This window comes from Muntiacus reevesi, chromosome 11 (assembly GCF_963930625.1).
Source record: "Muntiacus reevesi chromosome 11, mMunRee1.1, whole genome shotgun sequence".
NCBI lineage: Eukaryota > Metazoa > Chordata > Mammalia > Artiodactyla > Cervidae > Muntiacus > Muntiacus reevesi.
In genome coordinates, this window is record NC_089259.1 from 6,266,691 (window position 1) to 6,284,680 (window position 17,990).

A 17,990-nucleotide genomic window follows, 5' to 3' on the forward strand; every position below is an offset into this window, starting at 1 on the left:
CTCATGGCAGAAAGTGAAGAGGAACTAAAAAGCCTCTTGATACAAGTGAAAGAGGAGAGTGAAAAAGTTGGCTTAAAGCTCAACATTCAGACAAATAAGATCATGGCATCTGGTCCCATCACTTCCTGGGAAATAGATGGGGAGACAGTGGAAACAGTGGCAGACTTTATTTGTTTGGGCTCCAAAATCACTGCAGATGGTGACTGCAGCCATGGAATTAAAAGACACTCACTCTTTGGAAGGAAAGTTATGACCAACCTAGATAGCATATTAAAAAGCAGATACATACTTTGACAACAAAGATCCATCTGGTCAAGGCTATGGTTTTTCCAGTGGTCATGTATGGATGTGAGAGTTGGACCGTGAAGAAAGCTGAACGCCAAAAAATTGATGCTTTTGAACTATGGTGTTGGAGAAGACTTTTGAGAGTCCCTTGGACTGCAAGGAGATCAGTCCTGGGTGTTCATTGGAAGAACTGATGCTGAAGCTGAAACTCCAATACTTTGGCCACCTCATGTGAAGAATTGAGCTGTTGGAAAAGACCCTGATGCTGGGAGGGATTGGGGGCAGGAGGAGAAGGGGATGACAGAGGATGAGATGGTTGGATGGCATCACCGACTCGATAGGCATGATTATGAGTAAACTCTGGGAGTTTGTGATGTACAGGGAGGTCTGGCATGCTGCGATTCACGGGGTTGCAAAGAATTGGACATGACTGAGTGACTGAACTGAACTGAACTGAACTGATGGGAACCCCTGGTGGCTCAAATAGTAAAGAATTTGCCTGCAATGCTGGAGACCGGAGTTCAACCCCTGGGTCAGGAAAATCCCCTGGAGGAAGAAGTGGCAACCCACTCCAGTATTCTTGTCTGGAGAATCCCATGGACAGAGGAGCCTGGTGGGCTACAGTCCATGGGGTCACAGAGTCAGACACGACTGAGCGAATAACATGACAACAACAATGCACGTGGGCATCATCCAATCAGTTGAGGATCTGGATAAAATAAAAAGGCAGAGGAAAGGACTAATCCGCCTTATGCTTGAACCAGGATATCCATCTTTTCCTGCCTTGGACAAAAGCTCTCCAGGTTCTTGGACCTCTGGGCTCAGACCTGGACACTACACCATTAGCCCCTGGTTCTCTGGCTGTTGGGTTCAGATTGGGACTTACACCATTAACTTCCCTCATTTTCAGGTCTTTGGGTTCTGTACTGAAGAAAGCACTGACTCTACATTGCAAGCAGTACATCATGGAACTTCCCAGTCTCCAAAATCAAGTGAGCCAATCCTCCAAAATAAATCTCTTTCTATATAACTACATATGAGCTTCTCAAGAGGCACTATGGTAAAGAACTTGCCTGCCAATACCGGAGACATAAGAGACTCAAGTTCAATCCCCGGGTCTGGAGGATCCCTTGGAGGAGGAAATGACAACCCACTCCAGTATTCTTGCCTGGAGAATCCCATGGACAGTGGAGCCTGGCAGGCTACAGTCCATAGGGTCACAGAGGAGTCAGAAAGGACAGAGCGACTAAACATATGTAACTGTATATAGTCTATCAAGATGTTACTAAAGAAAAATATATTTTAAAATGTAAATGTTGTATCAAATTCTCATTGATAAATGCATACACCATTAAGACACAAACTTAAGACATGCAAAAATTTATCTTTTCTCAAAGTCATTCAAAGTGCCACTATCTCCATTTCAATTATATGACTCCCCCTTGTGAATTTTCTTTGCTATATTTATACCAGCATGAAGCACATGTGTGGTGTGTTGTGTGTGTACTCAGTTACTCAGTCATGTCTGACTCTCTGAGATCGATGAACTGTAACCCATCAGGCTCCTCTGTTCCTGGAATTTTCCAGAAAATGATACTGGAACAGGTTGGCTTTTCCTATGCCAGGGAATCTTTCCAATCCAGGGACTGAATCCACATATCTTAAGTCTCCTGCATTGGCAGGGAGATTCTTTACCATTGTGCCACCTGGGAAGTCCCTAGCATGAAACATAGCATATATCATATAACATAAATGTTTGCAAATATATCATTACATTAGCATTCTGAAGGTTTTAATAAGCTTATCTGATGCATTTTTCACAATTTAAAATATAGCTTAAAAGATAAGACTCATTTCTGGGGAAAAAAATGTAATTCAAGAGTTGAAATAAACTATGCATTCAAGTAATTATACAAGTCAGGTGTTTTTTTTTTTTTTTCCTGGTAGTAAAATCCAATTATTTATTGGTTGTTATATATTAATATCATCCTATACTGACCACACAGTTTTAAGTAAAATTACACACACTCAATGTTGCCTTTATGTAGTTGTGACAATAACAGGGAGTGACGCATTACCTAACCTGTGTCATGGCCCATCTTGATTGGGGAAAGGGCCTCACTTATAGTCAATATAATTTAAATTAATCACTTTTTAGGAGTCATTATTTATTCAGCTTTAATAACTTACTCATGAACATTGTAATAATTTAAGTAGCAAAGTATATGGAAAAAGATCAAATAATCCCATGGTTCCCACTTCTAGTTACTTAATATTTAGGTGAGTCCAAGCAGATGTATTTTTAAATTTAAATAAATATTACCCAATTACTTTCTTTTGAAAGTTGAAGGGATTGCCTAGAGATTTGAGATTCTGCAAATGCAAATAAAAGGCCTAAAATCATGGGAATTTAAGTAATAAAATAAATGGGACTTGAATAGATTCCAACAGACAAACAGTAAGTTTCCTGAAAAGTATCATGTAAGTTGATTGGGGCCCCTTTACCACTCACATAGCTGCTATTACCAGACTGGATGCATGGAAGAATAAAAAGGCAGAAGGTGAATTTTAAAGATAAAGATGACTGTTGGTATATCTCTTTCCCAGTTTGAAACAAGTGCAAGTTTGTTGGGCAGTAACTGTGACCAAATGCTCAGGCTTCCCCAGTTGTGCAGTATAAAGAATCCATCTGCCAATGCAGGTGATGCAAAAGATGCAGTTTTGATCCCCAAGTCAAGAAGATCCCCTGGCAAAGAAAGTGGCAACACAGTATTCTTTCCTGGAAGTCTGGCCAGCTACAGTCCATGGTGTCACAAAGAGTCAGACATGACTAAGCAACTGAGAACACACAAAATCAACTAATTTCACCACACACATGCCAGACTGAAAGTTATCAAACATCTGATAAACAACAAAAATGGTCTCACATTGTCATCCTTACCTCCTTGAAGATTAGTAATTTAAGCCTCTGTATTTTATTTCCACATTAATCATTTGAAAAGTTCTTCTTTCTGACATGCTTATTTCATATCCTTTGCCATTTTTTCATTCTAATATCTGTCTTTTTCTTTTAAATATGGAAGGATATTCAGAAATATTAGACCTTTAATAGCCATTTATGCTGCAGATGTCTTCCTTTGTGAAGAATAATATAAGCATATTTATATAGTCAAAATAAAACTGAAACATATGAAATATGGGCATACTAGGACATGGTATCCTGGTATAACTTGTTTTTTCCTTCTAAACCATGGCATTATTCTTCACACATCAACACATATGTCATTCTCCTTCCTTAGGTTTTTATTTTGTAGTGGAGATTAAATTATTTTTTTAATTTTTTAATTTTTTTCATTTATTTTTATTAGTTGGAGGCTAATTACTTTACAATATTGTAGTGGTTTTTGCCATATATTGACATGAATCAGCCATGGACTTACATGTGTTCCCCATCCCAATCCCTCCTCCCACCTCCCTCCCCATTCCAACCCTCTGGGTCTTCCCAGTGCACCAGCCCTGAGCACTTGTCTCATGCATCCAACCTGGGCTGGTGATCTGTTTCACCCTTGATAGTATTCTTGTTTCAATGCTGTTCTCTCAGAACATCCCACCCTCGCCTTCTCGCACAGAGTCCTAAAGTCTGTTCTGTACATCTGTATCTCTTTTTCTGTTTTGCATATAGGGTTATCATTACCATCTTTATAAATTCCACATATATGCATTAGTATACTGTATTGGTCTTTATCTTTCTGGCTTACCTCACTCTGTATAATGGGCGTCAGTTTCATCCATCTCATTAGAACTGCTTCAAATGAATTCTTTTTAATGGCTGAGTAATATCCCATGGTGTATATGTACCACAGCTTCCTTATCCATTTGTCTGCTGATGGGCATCTAGGTTGCTTCCATGTCCTGGCTATTATAAGCAGTGCTGTGATGAACATTGGGGTGCACGTGTCTCTTTCAGATTTGGTTTCCTTGGTGTGTATGCCCAGGAGTGGGATTGCTGGGTCATATGGCAGTTCTATTTCAAAAATCAAGTGTTATTAAACATATGTTAAAATATATGCATGTGTAAATATAATTTATTTGTTTTAATAGATTTACTGCTTCCCTGGTGGCACACACGGTGAATCCACCTACAACACAGGTGACTTGGGTTCAATTCCTAGATCAGGAAGATGCATTGGAGTTTATGGCACCCCACTCTAGTATTCTTACCTGGAAAACCCCATGGACAGAGGAGCCTGGTGGGCTATAGTCCATGGAGTCTTAGAGAGTCAGACATGATTAAGTGACTAACATGTTAACAAATATAGTTTATTTGTTTTAACAGATTTATTGAGCTATATTTTCATAGTATATAGTTCATCCATTCAACGTATACAATTTCAATGGTGTTTAGTATATTCAAAAATCTATGCAATCTTCACAACAGTCAATTTTGGCACACTTTCGTCAGTACAAAAAAGAAACCCCAAACTAACTTACTAACCATCTTCACCCCACACAACACTCCATACATGCAACTTATTAAAGTGAGTTATTCCAAGTTGGATGACAAGATTCAAACATAATCAGTTCACTGCTTACAGAATTAAATACCTAATTGAATATTACTATCTTCATTTTGGCTTGCCACATTCAAATATGGATTCATTCTCCTTTGAGTTCTCTGACCACAGTTTTTGAACAAGAAAATTCTATGTCTAGATTTACATTTCCTATTTTTCTGTTGCACTTTATATAACACAGAAAATTATGACTACTTTCAATGTGATTTATTTTATCTTCCTGGTCATATTCTTGTTTCCTTTTTTCTTTAACTTTAATTGGAGGATAATTGATTTACAGTTTTGTGGTAGTTTCAGTTATACAACAGTATGAGTCAGCTCTAAATATACATGCATCCCAGCCTCGGAGCCTCCCTGTAATGCTCGGTTGCTTCAGTCATGTCTGACTTTCATGACCCCATGGACTGCAGCCCACCAGGTTCCCCTGTTCCTGAGCTTCTCCAGGCAAGAATATTAGACTGGATTGCCATGCCCTCCTCCAGGTTATCTTCCCAATTCAGAAACTGAACCCATATCTCCAGTGTGTCCTGAATTGTAGGCAGCTTCTTTACCCACTGAGCTACCTGGGAAGCCCATTAGCACACTTCAGTTCAGTTCAGTCGCTCAGTCATGTCTGACTCTTTGTGACTCCATGGACTGCAGCACACCGGGCTTCCCTGTCCACCACCAACTCCCAGAGTTTACTCAAACCCATGTCCACTGAGTCAATGATGCCATCCAACCATCCCATCCTCTGTCATCCCCTTCTCCTCCCACCTTCAATCTTTCCCAGGATCAGGGTCTTTTCCAAGGAGTCAGTTCTTCACATCAAGTGGCCAAAATATTGGAGCTTCAGCTTCAGCATCAGTCCTTCCAATGAATATTCAGAACTGATTTCCTTTAGGATGGACTGGTTGGATGTCCTTGCAGTCCAAGGGACTCTCAAAAGTCTTCTCTGACACCACCGTTCAAAAGCATCAATTCTTCAGTGCTCAGCTTTCTTTATAGTCCAACTCTCACAGCCATACATGACCACTGAATAAAGCATAGCCTTGACTAGATGGACCTTTGGTTGGCAAAGTAATGTCTCTACTTTTTAATATATTGTCAGGTTAGTCATAACTTTTCTTCTTAGGAGCAAGCACCTTTTGATTTCATGGCTGCAGTCACCATCTGTAGTGATTTTGGAACCCAAACAAATAAAGTCTGCCACTGTTTCCACTGTCTCCCCATCTATTTCCCAGGAAGTGATGGGACTGGATATCATGATCTTAGTTTCCTGAAGGTTGAGCTTTAAGCCAACTTTTTCCACTCTCTTCTTTCACTTTTGTCAAGAGGCTCTTTAGTTCTTCTTCACTTTCTGCCATAAGGGTGGTGTCATCTGCATCTGAGGTTATTGATATTTCTCCTGGCAGTCTTGATTCCAGCTTGTGCTTCCTCCAGTCCAGTGTTTCTCATGATGTATACATGTTACATAAACAGAGTGACAATACGCAACATTTCCCAATACTCCTTTCCCAATTTGGAGCCAGTCTGTTGTTCCATGTCCAGTTCTAACTGCTGCTTCCTGACCTGCATACAGATTTCTCAGGAGACAGGTCAGGTGGTCTGGTATTCCCATCTCTTGAAGAATGTTCTACAGTTTGTTGTGATCCACATAGTCAAAGGCTTTGGCAAATTCAATAAAGCAGAAGCAGATGCTTTTCTGGAACTCTCTTGCTTTTTTGATGATCAAATGGATGTTGGCAGTTTGATCTCTGGTTCCTCTGCCTTTTCTAAATCCAGCTTCAACATCTGGAAGTTAACAGTTCATGTACTGTAGAAGCCTAGCTTGGAGAATTTTGAGCATTACTTTGCTAGCATGTGAGTTGAGTACAATTGTGTGGTAGTTTCAACATTATTTGGCATTGCCTTTCTTTGGGATTGGAATGAAAAGTGACCTTTTCCAGTCCTGTGGCAACTGCTGAGTTTTCCATATTTGCTGGCATATTGAGTGCAGCACTTTCACAGCATCATCTTTTAGGATTTGAAATAGCTCAACCGGAATTCCATCATCTCCACTAGCTTTGTTTGCAGTCATGTTTCCTAAGGCCCACTTGACTCCTCATTCCAGGATGTCTGGCTCTAGGTAGGTGATCACACCCTTGTGATTATCTGGATCATGAAGATCTTTTATGCATATTCTTGCTACCTCTTCTTAATATTAGAATACTAAGACCCCCTAAACCTTGTTCCCATTAGCTCATAGTACTGGAATGTGGAGAAGCAAATCTATATTTGGGCCTCCTGACTACCTACATAAGGCATGTAACTGGTCTGTTATCCACTGCACACAAGCCTCCTGAAAGCAAGGTTTCTCCAGGATCTAGGTCATCAGAAAGCTCTGAAATGAGCACTCTGTTATCAGCAGCCGCACTCTAGGCTGTCTATTTACACATGACAGATGGAACTGTTACTCTCCGCGTTCATCCTACCCTCTCCTTCCCATGCCATGTTCACAAGTCCATTCTCTATGTCTGGATCTCTATTCCAAACCTTCAAATAGGCTGTCAAAAAACAAATACTGTATATTAATGCATGTATATGGACTCTAGAAAAAAACAGTACAGATGAACTTTGTTGTTTTTATTCTCCCTTTCCTCTTCCTCTTATTTCTTTCGTCTTCATCAGGAATGTTTTATCCATAAAAATTTGCATTCTAAAAATCTTAAGGAATCAAATATTATTACATAATTTCTATCTATTTGTGTCTAATTAAGCAAAAATAAATGTGACAAAATGACCCTACCAAGGAGGAATCTGCTCTATGATATCTTTGGCGCATAAACATTGACGCTGTTTGTAAAAGATTCCACACGGGTAATTTTTTATGTCATGAGGAGGTGTGTCCTGCTCAGAAACAGCTCTAGTTGATCCTTGTGCTGTGGTTGAAATGTGTTTTGTTAATTTTCAATGATTATTTCTTATTATTATATTATTTCTTTTTATTCTTATTTCTTCTTCTTCTTATTTCTTCTTATTCCTATTAGAATGAAAACAATAGATGTAAACCTCTTTCATATTATATTTGAATGCAATTGTCATTTCACTTTTTACATTTCTATCTCCTAACCTTTTCTGTATATTTTGTCTTTCATCATGTTCTTAATAAACTTTGGCATTCAAATCCTCGGATTCAGATATTTGCAAATTATCTAATGGTAGTTTTCTTTTTCCCCTGAAATCAATCATTTTCCTTATGCAACGTATTTTAGTGTGGCTAATTTGATGCCCTGATAATGTACTTTGAACTTACACCCAAGTAAGTTCTTTGGTATCTTTTAAAATATCTGAGGGAATAAAAAAAAAGCAATTCCATCAGACACCATTCCCCACAGCTGGCATATTTTTTTGGCTCAATACTCTTCACACATCCTCTCTCTGTCTCTCTCTTTCTCCTTTGCATATCCTTCACATTACAGAGGTAAGCTATTTATGTCCTTGTCCAAGAAGCTGATAAATCAGTAGAACAGGTCAGGGACCGTGCCTCATCTCTAGAGACAGACTTTAGATTAAAATTAATTAATCTTCGACCATTCTAGTGCTATGAATATTCCCTCCACAGGATATTCAGCCTAAATCATTCCTTTTTAAATGAGCATAATGAATTAATTTGACTACACTAAAAAAGTCAAATAAGCTTTATGAAAACAATGTGATATACCTAATGTGATCATGCAAAAAGAAAATGAAGTTAATTTCATCTAAATTGGTGATACTTGTTACTAACTCTCCTAAATATTCAAAAGCCTTTACACTTTGGAAAATAGAAACAATTTTTAAATATATTTTTCTCTTTCATCATCTGCTTTCTGGAGTAAAATTATTCTCTCATCTCTCTTTTTTTTTTTTCTGGGCTACGTGTTTTTATTTTATTTTATTTTATTTCTAATTTTATTTTATTAGTTGGAGGCCAATTACTTCACAACATTTCGGTGGGTTTTGTCATACATTGACATGAATCAGCCATAGAGTTACACGTATTCCCCATCCCGATCCCCCCTCCCACCTCCCTCTCCACCCAACTCCTCTGGGTCCTCCCAGTGGACCAGGCCCGAGCACTCGTCTCATGCATCTCACCTGGGCTAGTGATTTGTTTCACCATAGATAATATACATGCTGTTCTTTTGAAACATCCCACCCTCACCTTCTCCCACAGAGTTTAAAAGTCTGTTCTGTACTTCTGTGTTTCTTTTTCTGTTTTGCATGTAGGGTTATCATTACCATCTTTCTAAATTCCATATATATGTGTTAGTATCTTGTAATGTTCTTTATCTTTCTGGCTTACTTCACTCTGTATAATGGGCTCCAGTTTCATCCATCTCATTAGAACTGATTCAAATGAATTCTTTTTAACGGCTGAGTAATATTCCATGGTGTATATGTACCACAGCTTCCTTATCCATTCATCTGCTGATGGGCATCTAGGCTGCTTCCATGTCCTGGCTATTATAAACAGTGCTGCGATGAACATTGGGGTGCATGTGTCTCTTTCAGATCTGGTTTCCTCAGTGTGTATGCCCAGAAGTGGTATTGCTGGGTCATATGGCAGTTCTATTTCCAGTTCTCATCTCTTATCATTTCCTTTCCATATCAGTGAGGATAAACTATAAATAAGCAGTAACTTGTATCCAACTAAAAAATAACATTATAAAAGTGGGCTGTTTTTCCAACTCTTAAGCTAAATAATTATAATTAAAAATTTTAAAATAATAATTCAAAAGTCAAAATGATATATTTAATTTTTACTCTTTATTTTAACTACCACAAAGTTGTCTCATTGCCTCACAGATTATCCCTTAACTAATTGTGCATTTTTTAATCTCTGTTTCTTCATCTTACTTCTACTTCAACATTGACCTGACACTGTTGCCTTCCTTCTAATTTAAGCTCTTCCATCCTTTAGTTATTCCTGCTACTTAATCTAGCCACACATAATACACATGCTGATTTCTTAAATAGAAATCACCGATACAGATTTTCCTTATATCTGTTATGTAGCTCACACATGTCCAACTCTTTGCAAACCCATGGACTGTAGCCTGCCAGACTCCTCTGTCTGTGGGGATTCTCCAGGCAAGAACAAATCCTGGAGTGGGTTGCCATCCCCTCCTCTAAGGGATCTTCTCAACCCAGGGATCAAGCCCAGGTCTTCTGTATTGCACATGTATTATTTAACAGCTGAGCTACCAGGGAAGCCCTTGCATATTTAATTACATTGTATCCCAGAAAATTCTATTTTGGCATATTCCTACATGGAAAGAACAATACAGTCCTCTATGGTTGGTTAATTCTCAAGAATAAAAAAATTATCTTAAATATTATGACTATATAAATAACATACAAATTTCTTCCAGAAACCTTTTAGAAAATAATTTTTATTTTTCACCTCAATTGATTTGTTTTTTTTCTCATATTGCATGATTTTCTTCAAAATCTGCATTCAGTTGCAACTAGAGACCCACCAATAACGTCTCTTTTCATTCTGTTCTATGATGAAAAGGGTCAAAAGTTATATAATTGCATCAATTAATTAAACATTCAAGATAACAAATGTTATAGTATATGTGAAATTATAACGAATGTGTTACTAATGAGGGTCATATTAGCAAAAGTAATTCTATAATTAATTCCAAGGGCATTAATAACTATTATGGCATTATTTTAAAGTTTCATTTTTATATAATATGAAAATGGAAATTATTAGAAGTTTTATTACATTTTATGTCAAAACGTTATACTTAGGTAAAATCAGTATTCTTTTTCTAGTTCATCTTAGTATCATTAATAATTTAAGTCATTTTTTATTTATGTGAATAAAAATGGAACACCTAATCTGTTATCATTCACAGTTAATGTAGGTGTAAATTATAAAGCATTTTCTATTTTTCCTCTAGTATCTTTTGAATTATAATTGTGGTGTTCTGCTGTCTCTGTAGATATTTTTATTTTCCTTAAATATTTTTGTATGATAATTTTGAAGAAAAGAAGGTTTAGAGACAAACTAAGAATATTCATTCTTTCATTTATTCATCAATTTATTCAGCAAATATTTCTTAAATTCATACTATTCTAAAATGAACACAAAATAGTTTGAGAAAGCTTGTTCTTTCAGGGAGCTAGTTATCTCATTTTAAAAGCATAAACTGCAAGAAATACTGTGATATCTTACTACTGTATGTCCCAATTTTAGTTTTGTTGACTAAAACTAAAATCAGCAGTCCTGATTAATGCTGCTTCTCCTATTGTTCATCTGATTAGCACTCTTTTTACATTCATAATTGTCCTGTTCAACCTAGGTAAACCAGAACTGAGCCGAGAATCAAGGAGGGCGTAACTGGCAGGCAGGATGTGCCATGCTGTGCTCAGTCATTTCAGTCGTGTCTGACTCTTTGAGACTCTTTGAGACCCCATGTAGCCCACCAGACCCCTCTGTCCATGGGATTCGCCAGGAAAGAATACTGGTGTGGTTTGCCACTGCCCAGCTTCAGTGGATCTCCCCAGCCCAGGGATTGCACCCATGTCTCCTGAGGCTCTTGCATTGCAGGCAGATTCTTTCCCACTAAGCCACCAGGGAAAACCACACTACTAAGCAAAAATGTGTCCAAAGCTCAAATTCCACGACAGTTGTTCTAAATTGATCCTATTTGCCCAGTTATCTCCGATCCAATCAATATATGACTAGGCAAGCATAAATTTTTACCCAAGATTCCCAGAGAGACAAAGAATTTCCTAGTTTGACATGTCATCATGCTAGCTCTTGAGCTCTCAAAAGGCAATTTATTTGAAATCTTCTCAAATTATAATAAGAAAAATCACTTTCTCTTATCTCTATATCCACATCAATACTTTCTATCCCTAGTCTTCCTCATGACAGCCGTCCTAATAGGTGTAAGGTAATATTTCACTGTGCTTTTGATTTATGTTTCCCTGATGATTAATGATGTTTAGTATATATTCTTGTACTTGTGGTTCTTTTGTATGTCATTGAAAAAAATTGCCTATGCATTTCCTCAGTCATTTTTAATTAATTTTTATATTAAGTTGTATGAATTCTTTTTTCTATTTTTTATTTATATATTTTAATTTTTGTAATGTTATGTTGATTTCTGCTGCACAAGAACGTAAATCAGCTGTAATTATACGTACATCCGCTCCTTCCCTAGCTTCTTTCCCCTCCCCATCCCTCCAGGTCAGCGCAGAGCACCAGACTGGTCTCCCCAGACCCTCCTTCCCTTCTCACTAGCTCTCCATCTTACACCTGAGAGTATACATATGTTGATGTTATTTATTTCTATCAGAACATGCTTTATAAGTAGTTTATGCATTCTATAGCTTGCCTTTTCATTTTATTGCTTCTTTCACTCTGCAGAAACTTCTATCTACATAGAGTCCTACTTAGTTTTCCTTGTGTTGTCTGTGTGTTTTGTATTACATCCAAAAAATCATTACCCAGGCCAATGTCAAGGAGCTTCTACCATATGTGGAAAGTAAAATCCTTCTAAGAAATTCTAGGAATTTAAAATGCAAAATTCTGGGAATTTTATGGTATCAAATCTTATGTTTAAGTTTCTAATTTCTATGAGTTTCATAAGATAGGGATCCGATTTCATTTTTTTCTGCATATGTTTATCTTTTATTCTCAATACCATTTGTAGAAGAGATTATTCTCATTGAATGTTCTTTGATTTCCTTGTCAAATGCTACTTGAACATGTATGTGTGGGCTTATTTCTGGGCAGATCTGCTTCAAGGATCTAAGTAACTGTTTTAAAACCAATATCATACTGTTAAACATTACTATAGCTTTGTAGTGTTTGTTCCCTCTGGCTTTGTTTCACTTTTTTCTGAATGACTTTGGCTATTCAGGGTCTTTTGTGGTTCCTTACAAATACAAATACAAATATTAGGACTTTTTTTTCTTTTTCTAAGAAAAATTCCATTGAATTTTGATAGAGATTGCATTTAACTTGTAAATGGTTTTGTGTATTATGGATATTTTAGCAGTAATAATTCTTCTAATCCATAAACATGCACTATCTTTGCATTTTCTTGTTTTCTTCTGTTTCTTTCATCAAAGGTTTTAATTTTTATTGTACAGGTTTTTTTTTTTTTATTTCCTTGATTAAATTTATTCCTAACTATTTTACTTTTTTAAATCTACTGTGAATAGATTAATTTTTTTTTAGATGCTTTGTTGCTAGTGCATAGAAAGGCAACTTTGCTTTTTTGTTGTTGTTGACAGCCTATTGCACTTTAATATGTAATATTTAAGGTACAAGAATGCTGCATCTAGCATTGTTATAAATAAATCAAATCAGTCATCAAAGGCTCCAGAGTGAACAGCATGTCCATAACCTCCATGCTCATAATCTTTGTTTTCTGGGTATAATTTAATAAAATCATCAAATTAAAGAAGGATAATTGCAGTTTCAGTTGCAAATTTCAAACTGTTAACTTTAACTATGGTTGGTTCAACCTCCCCCCCACCCCCACCCCTTCTTCTTCCTTGTCATGGGCTATACCATTGACCAATTCATTTTAGATTTGTGCGTTCTGGGTTAACTTGAGCCTTGTTATGAAAAACTCATAATTTTGCAACCAGATCTGTGGAGTCTTGGGCAGCATTAACTGTCAGAGCATTAAGAATAACAAGAAGAGATCTTGCAAACTCTACAGTAGCTAGCTGTTCCCAGGTGTCCATGCTGGTTGCCTAGTTCTTCAGGCATACTGAAAAGACCGCCTCTACAGCACTCCCACCTGGAACCACAGATTGTGACTCCAGAATTCTCTTCACCACACAAAGTGCACTGTGAAAGGAGAGCTCCATCTCATCACACGTGGAATCATTTGCACCAGGTAAGATGACTGACACAGAGGTAAGAGCCTTAGTGTTTATAATCAAGATCAGTTCATCGTCACAAATTTTTTCTTGTACCACCTCTTCTACTTGCCCCACCATTGAAGCATCAAAAGTTTCTTCACCTTCCAAATTGGCCGGGTTGACAGAATAGTTGCTCTGGAAGCTTTAGCAATGCATCTAAGTTCTCTTTTAAAAACTCTTCCAACTGCCGTAGCACCAGTCTCCACAAAATACTTCAGACACATATCACAAATTCCACCAGTGGTTAGAATAACATTGGCACCAGTTGCCACGATCTTCTGTATTTGCTCCTTGGTGATATTTGATCCTCTCTGTCTAATCTGGTCCAGTTTCTCAGTTCAGTTCAGTTCAGTCGCTCAGTCTTGTCCGATTCTTTGTGACCCAATGAACCAGAGCACGCCAGGCCTCCCTGTCCATCACCAGCTTCCGGAGCCCACCCAAACCCATGTCCATCAAGTCAGTGATGCCATCCAACCATCTCACCCTCTGGCGTCCTCTGCTCCTCCTGCCCTCAATCTTTCCCAGTATCAGGGTCTTTTCCAATGAGTCAGCTCTTTGCAACAGGTGGCCAAAGCATTGGAGTTTCAGCTTCAACATGAGTCCTTCCAATGAACACCAAGGACTGATCTCCTTTAGGATGGACTGGTTGGATCTCCTTGCAGTCCAAGGGACTCTCAAGAGTCTTCTCCAACACCACAGTTCAAAAGCATCAATTCTTCAGCGCTCAGCTTTCTTTATAGTCCAACTCTTACATCCAGACATGATCACTGGAAAAACAGGGTCTGTAATAACCACTTGTACACCAAGCTTCATTTTTGTTTTCTGCAGGCTGAAGTCAAGTCAAGTAATTTTCACACTAACTATTCTCATGGGCATGTCCTGGGATCCTACCACACAGTTGAGCATTGATGAGCATATTCTTCATCTGACTCCTCCTATGGGTTTTCAGAATATCAATGGCATTGACTGGAGAGAGAGGCTGAGCTCTGACATCTATGTATTTAATAGAGAGCAAAGCTTCTACTACCATATTTGCTAAGAAATCACCATTTATTCCAATAATTTTGACAGTATTAATCAGGCAATTCCTTCCAAGCTCATCTGTGTTAATAATCAGATTTTCACTGATATAATGCACTGCTTCCTTGCAAGAAATTCAATAGCCACTAATAACTGATGTGGGATAAATTTTCTGCTTGACCAGTTCATCTGCATTTTTTAGAAGTTCAGCTGCAATAATAACCATGGAGGTGGCCCCTTCTCCCACTTCTTTGTCTTGAAGAAACTTTGACTGTAGGATGCTCTATCTCCAGTAGCTTCAAGATGGTTGCACCATCATTAATAATAGTTTCATCACCAATATCATCCACTAACATTTTGTCCAAGCCAACTGAACCAAGAGAACCTTTCACAGTATTTGCAATCAAAGCTGAAACCATGACTTTCTGGGAGCAGATCACCTCCTGAAAGCTGCAGCCCCGGAAAATGAACAAAAGCCCCTCCATCCTCATGGCAGGGCTCATGTCGAGTTTCACTCACGTCACCGGCAATCAGCCTCTCTGTCTTGGTCCTGGTGGTGGCCAAAGCACCACCTGCCCCTGGGTGGCTAGCTGATTTCTATATGTTAATTTTATATCTTGTAACTTTACTGAATTAATTGATTAGTTCAAGTTGATTGAATTAGGATTTTCTAAATATATATGTTTTGCAGAAAGTTTTACTTTCATATTGGGTTCAAAGGATGAATCAACAAAAGAAATCTCTCATTACACACAAATAAACAATTTTAATTTTAATAGAGGATTATTTGAGTTAATTTCAATATGCAGTCATTAAAAGAAAAGAAATAGAAACAACAGAGAGAAGTAACAACACATAAATATCACCAAATTGGGACAATGACCTACATCCAGTCTTGAACAGTGCTGAGAGGTCCGGAATGATGGCAATCTAGCTGGAAAATGGTCCCAACTGGGAAATGGTCTCACCCCATGGGTGATACTTCAAATTGCAGTTCTCTGGTCTTCCATTTATAACACCAGGCTGCAAACTGATATCGTCATCAGTTTGTATGTAAAAACGCAGCTATGGTTTTCCATTAACTTCCACAATGCTGTTTGTTTTACCTTGTGAATCACAAGAATTTCCAGACCTCAAGGGGTGCTGGCCAGGTCTCCCACGGGTCAGGAAATTCCAAGACCCGCTCCCTCTCTGATCTAAGGTTCCTACTGACTTGCTGGTTGCAACTGATGTGCTCACAGGCAGACATGTAGTCCAGGCAGGTTCCAGGTAAGGTCAGAAGTTGAGGTTGGTCAGAAGCTGCTCTCCTGCTTCTGAAGATCGAACAAGACGACGTCTATTTTACTGTCCCTAATCATATAGGACAAGGTCATTCGTAAAAAATAGCAATTTTATTTCCTCTTTTCTGATTGAATAAATTTTATTTCTTTGTTTTGCCTAGTTGTTCTTGCTAGATCATCTAGTACTATGTTAAATAGGAGTGGTGAGAGTGTTATAGTGTTATTTCTATTTTTAAGGAAAATTCTTTCCATTTTCTACCACTGAGTATATTAGTTGTGGGTTTCTCACATCTGGCCTTTATTATGTTGATGTATGTTACCTCATAAACAAGAAAAAAGCCAATTAAATAACCTAACTCTACACCTAAAGCAATTAGAGAAGGAAGAAATGAAGAACCCCAGGGTTAGCAGAAGGAAAGAAATCTTAAAAATTAGGGCAGAAATAAATGCAAAAGAAACTAAAGAGACCATAGCAAAAATCAACAAAGCTAAAAGCAGGTTTTTTGAAAAAAGAAACAAAATTGACAAACCATTAGCAAGACTCATTAAGAAACAAAGAGAGAAGAACCAAATTAACAAAATTAGAAATGAAGAGGGTTTCTGTAAGCAACAAAAATGTAACATGAATAGCAAAGTATTGATACATAAAAAATGCAGACTAAGTATTTGTACTGCTATTTTTACTGTTAATGTATTTAGAATTATCATTCTAATGTTAATTATTCTATGTTTATGTCTATACTTTTATTAACTAAATATTATTCAAATGCAGTTTATTATTATAAATAGTTATCACATAGCATAAAATTGCCAACAATTGTTGGACCATAGAGAAAGCAAGGGAATTCCAGAAATAACATCTATTTCTGCTTCATTGACTACATGAAAGCCTTTGACTGTGTGGATCACAGCAATCTATGGAAAATTCTTAAAGAAATGGGAATATCAGACCACATTATCTGTCTCCTGAATGACCAATTATTTGTAGGTCAAGAAGCAACAGTTAGAACCTTACATGGAACACCTGACCAGTTCAAAATTGAGAAAGGTTTAAAAAAAAAAAAGTTGTATATTGTCACCCTGCTTATTTAACTTCTATGCAGAGTACATCATGCAAAATACTGGGTTGGATTAATCAGAGACTGGAATCAAGATCGACAGGAGATATAGCAACAACCTCAGATAAACAAATGATACCACTCTAATGGCAGAATGTAAAGAGGAACTAACAAACCTCTTGATAACAGTGAAAGAGGAGAGTGAAAAGTTGGCTTAAAATTCAACATTCAAAAAACTAAGATCATGGCACCTAGTCCCATCACTTTATGGCAAATACAAGGGAAAAACTGGAAATAGTGACAGAATTTATTTTCTTGGACTCCAAAGTCACTGTGGACAGTAACTATAGCCATAAAGTTAGAAGATTTTTGCCTTGGAAGGAAAGTTATAACAAACCCAGACACTGTTTCAAAAGGCAGAGACATCGCTTTGCCGACAAAAGTCCATGTTTTCTAGTAATCATGTACAGATGTGAGAGTTGAATGATAAAGAGTGGTTGAGCACCAAAGAATGGATGCTTTCAGACTCTGGGTGCTAGAGAAGACTTTTGAGGGATCCCTGGCTAGCAAGGGGATCAAGCCAGTCAATCCTGAAGAAATCAACTGTCAATATTCATTGGAAGGACTGATACTGAAGCTGAAGTTCCAATAATCCAGTCACCTGATACTCAAAGCCAAATCATTAGAAAAGACGCTGATGCTGGGGAAATTGAAGGCAGGTGGAAAAGTAGGCAACAGAGCATGAGATGGTTAGGTAGCATCACTGAATCAGTGAACATGAGTTTGACCAAACTCCAGGAGATAGTGGACAGAAGTGTGGCTTGCTGTAGTTTATAGGGTTGCATACAGACATGACTGAACAACAGCAATCA

General features: G+C 37.7%; 1 pseudogene; it reads right to left on the minus strand.

Annotated features, from left to right (window-relative positions):
• Nucleotides 1-13,193: 13,193 nt before the first annotated feature.
• On the minus strand, nt 13,194-15,265 carry LOC136144441 (T-complex protein 1 subunit alpha-like; annotated as a pseudogene).
• Nucleotides 15,266-17,990: the final 2,725 nt, after the last annotated feature.